We start from the raw sequence: 7,069 nt of genomic DNA, 5'->3' as shown, positions 1-7,069 counted from the left end.
GAAATTCTTTATATTCCGAAATCACTTTGCGCTCTGAAGACACCAGCCTTCCTCATCTCCTCAAAATCTTTGATAGAATCATAATTTCTGTAGAAATCAGCATATGCCTTCTTTCTTGGTTCAGCCACAGCAAACTTATAGAAAGCTGCCTCCCCCAGAGATATAGCAAATGCTCCAACAGTATGAATCCGCAGGCGCCTGGCCAAGAGGCCACACATCTGAGGTTTGGCCAAAGCACTGGAAGCCATGATAGTTACTGTCCTTGATGGGTATGCCAACCTCAGTGCATCCTTCCCAGCTGCGGCATAAATGAACTCTAGGTGATCTTTTTAACTAAGAAGAAATCCCTAGACATGAATACTTAAACAAAAAACTTCTGTTGTCAGTTTAATAGATTATCTAAAGCATGCAGTAGTTTTAATTGTGCCAAATGCTTTATATTTGTTTTTAAATGAAATTAGATTGTATTTATGCTTCTTCAGTGAAAACAGCTTTAATTGCTACAGGAAGTCTGACCAGTGATAATTGTTCTTTTTCTCTCAGTGTTTTAAATAGTTCCCTGAGTTTTTCTCAGGCATTTCTCACACCTGAATCAAGAACTCTTTTGCTTTGTTTCGTAAGTAGTAAGGTACCAGTCATGTTCAGTTATTCAGATTTCTAAAAGCTGATTGTTTTCAGCAGAGTAAACCTGATGGTCAGTGCTCATCACTCCTCAGTTATGAATAAGTGCTATCGTATAGGTCTTTACTTCTTATTCTCACTTGCAGTTAGTAGACTGCCAACCTAGTCGATGCTGTTTATTGCAACCCTAAGATAGAAACACCGTAAATTATTGTCCACAACTTAAAAGCCATAAAGTCAGTAGATAATGCTCAATTTTAACTTTAATGTCACAATTTCCACCTACATTAATCAGAACATTAAAAACAGACATGCTATTTCTTTACTGTTTAGGCCAAGGTCAAGTAGGATCCTATTCCCTATTACTGTGTAGACAAACGTAGACAAGGTGAGCAAAAAAAAAAATACGCTGGCCTATCTGGAGTAGAAAGATGTTCAAGTTCAGAGGTCAGCATGGAAGAAGACTGAAGACAAAATTTTTGAGTGAAGATATCTTTGATCTGATTGAAGGTATCGTAATTGGAAGTGGGAGTACTTTGAAACAGATGCCTCAAAAATTCAAAGATAATTTATGGATTCAAATAGAAGCAGTATGAAGAGGCAATGATAAAGTCAAAGCTGTAGATGGGAAACCAGCAGGTGGACAAATTTAAGATGGAACATGGAGAAATAGAGTGCAGATGAAATACATTTTTTTTTTAATTTTTACTTTTTTTAAGACAGAATCTCATTTTGTCTCACTCAGTAGAGTGCCTTGGCATCACAACTTGGAGCAACCTCAAACTCTTGGGCTCAAGGGATCCTCTTGCCTCCCCCTCCCAAGTAGCTAGGACTACAGGTGCCTGCCACAATGCAGTAGAGACGGGGTCTTGCTCAGGCTGGTCTCCAACTCCTGAGCTCAAGCTTCCACCCACCTCAGCCTCCCAGAGTACTAGGATTACAGGCCTGAGCCACCTTACCTGGCCCTAAAAATTGTTTTAACACAGATTATATTCTAGGATTGTCACCAAGTTTCAGCCAAAGTGAAGGAGTCATGAGGGAAAATCTAGACTCCTCATTTCAAGTACTTGAAGTTATTCTGATATTTATAATTATTGTTACTTTGTATCATGGTTCCTAGTAGAGTTTTTCAAAACCAAAAACAGCTTTTGATCTGATTTAGTGTCTGAAAGATGTGAGACGACAAAAAGAATTGATGCTAAAGATAGGGAATAGAATAGATGGGGACTAGAACATCAGGTTATGGTAGTGACTGAAATGGAAAACAATCTGATGCTTAAGAAGTAATTTTAGATAGATTTATAGAAAAGTTGCAAAGATAGTAGCAGAGTTGGTTGCTGGGGTTTTTATTTGGAGGATGTTGGAGTTAAAAGGGAAAAAGAGAAAGGACTATCTAGTTCTCTAGCACATTTGAAAGGGACTGACTGGGTATAGGAAATAGGATGTCTAGAACTGGAAAGGTATATGCATAGCTTGGGTAGTCAGGTGACCAGCAATGGCAGTGGTGGTTCTAGGTGACTGAGTTCCACTCAAATGTCTAGTGGATGGTAGGAATCTCCATTATAATTTCCCCACCAGTCAAAAAGAGCAGAAAGCATTCTATACAGGTTTCAGATGCTGACATTATCAAACACTGCAAAACAAATGTACTTACCATTTTCAGAGAAACAGAAGAAAAACCTGAAACTATCACAGAGAACTGTAATAGCAGAACCTTTGTAAATTAAAGTACAGAAACAAATTAAGCAGATAGCTGGAGTGGCAGATTGGGCCCAGAGAAGTAGTAAACTGGAAGATAGATCTGTAGGAATTCTTACACAGCACAAAAACAAAATAGTAGAAAATATAGAGAGGGTAAAAAAATGTGGGTTTAACACAGTACTACATGTTTGATCATCGGAGTTCAAGAGATAAGAAGAAGGGCTCAGCGCCTATAGCTCAACCGGCTAAGGCGCCAGCCACGTACACCTAAGGTGGCGGGTTCGAATCCCCAGCCCGGACCCGCCAAACAACAATGACGGCTGCAACCAAAAAATAGCCAGGTGTTGTGGCGGGCGCCTGTGGTCCCAGCTACTTGGGAGGCGGAGGCAGGAGACTCGCTTGAGCCCAGGAGTTGGAGGTTGCTGTGAGCTGTGATGCCATGGCACTCTGCCCAGGGGGATAGCTTGAGGCTCTGTCTCAAAAAAAAAAAAAAAAAAGAGATAAGAAGAAGAAAAAACTATTTTGGAAACTATTTTAAGAGACAAGGACTGAGAATTTCCCCAAATTGATAAAAGATATCAATTCCTAGATTAAAGAAACTTAATCCAAGCAAGAAAAAGTAAATATCCACATTTAGACACATCAGTGAAACTGCAGAGCACCAAAGAAAAAGAAAATATATATACAGAAAAGACATTTACTTCAAAGAATTAGCAGTGACTAAGAGATTAGACTCACTCTCAGGAATGGAAACCAAGGTGTATTGAAATTATACTTTGAAAGTGCTAGGGAACACGTTGAATAACTTCCAACACAATTCTACATTGAACCTATCTTTTAAGAATGAAGGTGATTAGTTGGATGTGGTGGGCGCCTGTGGTCTCCTCTACTCAGGAGGCTGAGGCAAAAGGATCTCTTGAGCCTAGGAGTTTGAGGTTGCCAAGATTGCAGTGAGCCGTGAATGCACCACTGCACTCCAGCCAAGACCCTCTCTTAAACAAAGAAGAGTGAAGGTAAACTTCCAAGTAGTTCAAAACATTAATGGCAACAGCCTAGCTACCTACATAATAATGTCAAACACAAGAAGGTAAAAGTAAACCTATACAGAAATCACATTCTTAGAATATTTTGAAGTCACAGAGTTTTGAGACTTCAAATAAAGTCAGGAAAAATCACCAAGTTGCAGCATGTACTCACAGGGCCGTCCCACCTGCACCTGCAGCCCAGGCTCTGTAGAACGAAGCAGATAGAGATGAACTGCAGGGAAGACGGAAGTCAGGTGCCAGCAAAAACGGGTTGTGTCCTAACCTTGACCCGAGGCTACTGCCAGAAAGACTAAGTTCACCTGAGTCTGAATAGTCTAAAACGTGTGTCCAAGCAGATCAGAGTACAAACTAGAGGGAAAGGGCTTCAAATTGAGCACAGTTTAAAGGGGGCAGATGTGGTTGACAGGGACAGTCTTTGAAACACAGAGCTTCTAGTAAAGGGGAAAAGTGAAAAAACAAGCACCCTTTGATAGTCAGGGGATGAAAGAAAGGTGATGTAAAGGAGGAAAATTTAGAGTCCTGTGAGTCAAATGAGAGTGCAAAACCGGAGCACTTACCGCTCCTCCCCTTTGCCCAAACACTCCAACAAAACCCCCATAAGGTATCTGAACTTTGCTCTATTGACAGAAGAGTAAGAAAATACAAGTAACAGACATGAATGAATATTGAAAAGGAAGAAGTAAATGTCATTCTTTGCAGAAAATATGATATGTGCGGAAACCACAAAGTAATCTATAGATAAACTAGAAATAAAATTTTGTTCCACTTCCAGCTATAGGCGGTTTAGTTTGAAAGACCTTCTCATCAAGAACAATTTAAAAAGCTGCATTTAAAGAAAAAAATATTTGAAAGACTAAAGAAATACTATAGTAAGAAGGACTTATGGGATCCAGATCCTTGAGCAAAAGGAGTTGAGGGTAGACATGCTAGTAAAACTTTTGCCTTGAGTCATTTATTTATTCACGTGGTGACTAAAAGGTAGCCAAACCCAGCAGCAGAAGCAGGGGAGGCAAGAGGCAGAAAACCCAAGCAGAAGTTTTAGGCAGTATTATTGGGTGTGGGAAAATAAGGGTTCAGTGGTAAATAGGTCTTCAATTGGGAAACACATTAGAAGTAAGGCCTGGCTTGGTGCCCTTAGCACAGTGGTTATGGAGCCAGCCACATACCCCAAGGCTGGTGGGTTCGAACCTGGCCCCGGGCCAGCTAAACAACAATGACAACTGCAATAAAAAATAGCTGGGTATTGTGGCACTGTGGCACGCACCTGTAGTCTCAGCTCCTTGGAAGGCTGAGGCAAGAGAATTGCTTAAGCCCAAGAGTTTGCAGTTGCTGTGAGCTGTGATGCCATAGCACTCTACCGAGGGCGACATAGTGAGACTCTGTCTTAAAAAAAAAAGAGACAAGATCAAATGACAGGAGATCAAGAAGAAAAACAGAAATAGTCCTATGGGAGGTACAGATTTTTCAGTTATCAGAAATTTTAAAATAATGGTGATGAATAAATGCCAGAAATTAGAAGATATGAATTGTAGCACAGAATTAAAATATTTAAAGGGCAGTGCCCGTGGCTCAGTGGGTAGGGCGCCAGCCACCTACACCTAGGGTGGCAGGTTCAAACCCAGCCCAGGCCTGCTAAAAAATAGTCAGGCATTATGGCAGGTGCCAGTAGTCCCAGCTACTTGGGAATCAAGTAGCCAGGAGGCAAGAGAATCACTTAAGCCCAAGAGTCTGAGGTTGCTGTGAGCTGTGACGCCACAGCACTCTACCCAGGGCGACAAGTGAGACTCTGTCTCAAAAAATAAAATACATTTAAAATTTAAATGGGGGTGGTGCCTGTGGCTCAAAGTAGTAGGGCGCTGGCCCCATATGCTGGAGGTGGTGGGTTCAAACCCAGCCCCGGCCAAAAACTGCAAAAAAGAAAAAAAATAGAAAACCACACACAAAAATAAAATAAAATAAAATTTAAACGGAGAATTTCATCTCTGGATAACATGGAGTAGATGTATTTCTTTCTATTCCTCCCACAGAGCAAGAAGCTCGTACATTATGTATCAAACACACAAATTTTCAAAAAGACTCAAAAAGGCAGAGGCCAGACAAGAGGCAGAGAACCCAAATAGAAGTTTTAGGCCCTATCACAGAGTGGCTCAGGTCCACAGGATCTGAAGACAATGAAGATGAGTTCCCTGGGTTTTTTTTTTTTTTGTCTCACATACCCCATAATAGGTGCTGGAGAAGCTGGCATCCCAGAGATGCCAAACAGTATTGGCAAGAAAAGCCCAAAGGAAAGCCTTCTCTCTCTACAGAAAGGACCAGGAAACAGCCTAGTAAGATAAAATACTTGTAGACAATAACCTTATTATTATAGACAACAGAGAAAAAATTGAGGCCCATCTCTACTCCTTGCCAGTAAAGGCTGAGCGGGGAGCCTAAACTTCCACCCTCATCTGGCTGGAATGAAGCACCCCCCTCCACTCTGTAGTGCCAAAAAAGGCCAAGTGGGGAGCCAGGACTTTCATCACTGCATAGGAGTAACAAGGCTCCCTGCCCTCCTGGGATATCAATGATAGCCAAAGGAGAACCCAAATTTCCATCTGGAAGTAGAAAGACGTTTCCTGCCTCTCCTGCTAGCACTGCATCAAAGGAAGTCTGCTTAAACAGAATATTTAAATAAAATCCAGAATCTCATAACAAATACCTAAAATATCACAGTGCAATTTTAAAAATCATTGATTACGCCAAGAATCCAGAAGATTTCAACTTGAGTGAAAAAAGGGTGATCAATATGCCCTGATATCAAGATGACACAGATGTTGGAATTATCTCACAAGGACTTTAAAACAGCTTTAATAAAAATAATGAGCAATTACAAATTTAGAACCAATGATAAAAAGAGTCTTAGCAAAGACACAAAAGATAAAATGAGGAACGGGATAGAACTTTAGATATTAGAAATACAATAACTGCATAAACTCAGCAAATGGGCTCAAAAGCAGAATAGAGGGGAGAAAGGAAAGACATTCTTGCTTGTTAGTGCATCAGAAGACAGAATAGTAGAGATTACCCAACCTGAACTATAGAAAATAGATTGAAAAAAATTTAGTAAAGCCTCCGTGGTATGTGGGATTTTAACAACAGATCTAGCATTCATGTCATCAGAGTTTCAGAAAAGTGAAGAAAGAGTATGGCATAGAAGAACGAATTGCTTGAAAATTCACCAAATTTGGCAAAAGACATAAACTTGAGAATCAAGAAACTAAGCAAATTCCAAACAGGATAAATCCAAAGAAATCTAAACCAAGACACATCATAATCAACTTAAGGACACTAAAGAAAAAGAAGCATTCTTGAAAGGATAGAGAAAAGATACTTCAACTGTAGTGGAGAAACAATCGACTCATCAGAAAGTGCAGGCCACAGGAATTGGCACATTTTCCCAGTGCTGAAAAAAAGAAATCATCAACCCTAGATTTTATATCTGACAACCACATCCTTTAGCAATGAAAGGAAATTAAGACATTTTCAGAGAAAGAAAAACAAATAGAAAATGTCAACAGTTGACTTACACTTTTAAAAAAATTGCTGGGGTGGCACCTGTGGCTCAGTGAGTAGGGCACCAGCCCCATATAACCCATATACTGAGGGTGGCGGGTTCCAACCTGGTCCCAGCCAAACTGCAACAACCGAAAAAAAAAAAAAAA

The sequence above is a fragment of the Otolemur garnettii genome, unplaced genomic scaffold, assembly GCF_000181295.1.
Source record: "Otolemur garnettii isolate 467f Iridium unplaced genomic scaffold, OtoGar3 scaffold00166, whole genome shotgun sequence".
In the NCBI taxonomy this organism is placed as follows: domain Eukaryota; kingdom Metazoa; phylum Chordata; class Mammalia; order Primates; family Galagidae; genus Otolemur; species Otolemur garnettii.
Note: the sequence above shows the minus strand (reverse complement) of the source record.